Genomic DNA, 1,027 nt, shown 5'->3' with positions numbered 1-1,027 from the left:
ATAGTCAAGGGTCATAACGATAATCTCATTCAATGAGTCAACTATAGCTGACTTAATAAGGAAATCACTCCATTTTCAGTGATCTAACAAGTTCTCCTGTGAATTTTAATAATGTTTAGATCCTATCTCTTATGTTAAGCATTCATGGCACATCTAAGATATTTTATAATGAAACAGTACCTCAGCTTTACTTGCTTGACAAATATTGTTCCTGAGGTTTAAACAATAAAAGTTTTAGTTTCTTTTCTACTAAGTAAACAAGGCAAATTTAATCATTAAATGACCACTTGAGCACAGAAGAATGCTTCCACAAAAAGATGGATGAACACCAAAGGAACTGGATGTCCTTTCATGTTAGGTGAAGTAAATTGTTCAAAGCACAGTGGAACCCTTAAAATGGGCAAACACATTAGAGTCTGATGTACGGCCAAAGGCAACAAACAGTATGTTGGTCCCCTGCTCAAGTTAAAAATCTAATGCTGTTTTCCAAGGTAATTAAAATGTTAAAAAAGTTAATTTGTGGTGTATGTCTGAGCTGAAAACTATACTTTTGGGAATCATTTCTATAGTTCGTAACTTGAGAAATGTGTTCTAAAAATTAGGTGAAGTAAGTGCAAGGATGAGTAGTTTGAAACATTAAATACTTCCTCCTGCATGCATCCCATATTGAGACAGAAATTTGAGATTGGGAACTTAAGTCCAAACAAAATCATATTCCTTTCCTTTGAATCTCTGCAAGGACCTCATTTAATTCGTAAAACAGTGCAATGGATGCAATCCAGTGATTGGAGGGTGTCTAGTTCCCAGGACACTGGTCTGGAACACCAAGTTTCTTTAACCTGACTGTGGATAACAGCCACAAGCTGTGACTTCATAAAGATTTATTTTGCCAAAGCAATTCCTGACGAGATTGTTAAATGCAGGAAAAGCCATAGTTCCAGCCTAAACCAAACCCCTTGGCCTTTTAAATGGTGATTGCAAGTTACTTATTGAGAGGTTGCCACTTAATTTGAATGCAACTCTTATT

The 1,027-nt window shown here is 35.7% G+C and overlaps 1 pseudogene; it reads left to right on the top strand.

The window, feature by feature from the left end:
- Positions 1 to 538: 538 nt before the first annotated feature.
- LOC137300273 (small nucleolar RNA U3) lies at positions 539 to 657 on the top strand (annotated as a pseudogene).
- The last annotated feature ends 370 nt before the right edge of the window (positions 658 to 1,027 follow it).

Source organism: Heptranchias perlo, chromosome 30 (assembly GCF_035084215.1).
Source record: "Heptranchias perlo isolate sHepPer1 chromosome 30, sHepPer1.hap1, whole genome shotgun sequence".
In the NCBI taxonomy this organism is placed as follows: domain Eukaryota; kingdom Metazoa; phylum Chordata; class Chondrichthyes; order Hexanchiformes; family Hexanchidae; genus Heptranchias; species Heptranchias perlo.
Note: the sequence above shows the minus strand (reverse complement) of the source record. Positions and strands in the feature narration are given on the sequence as shown.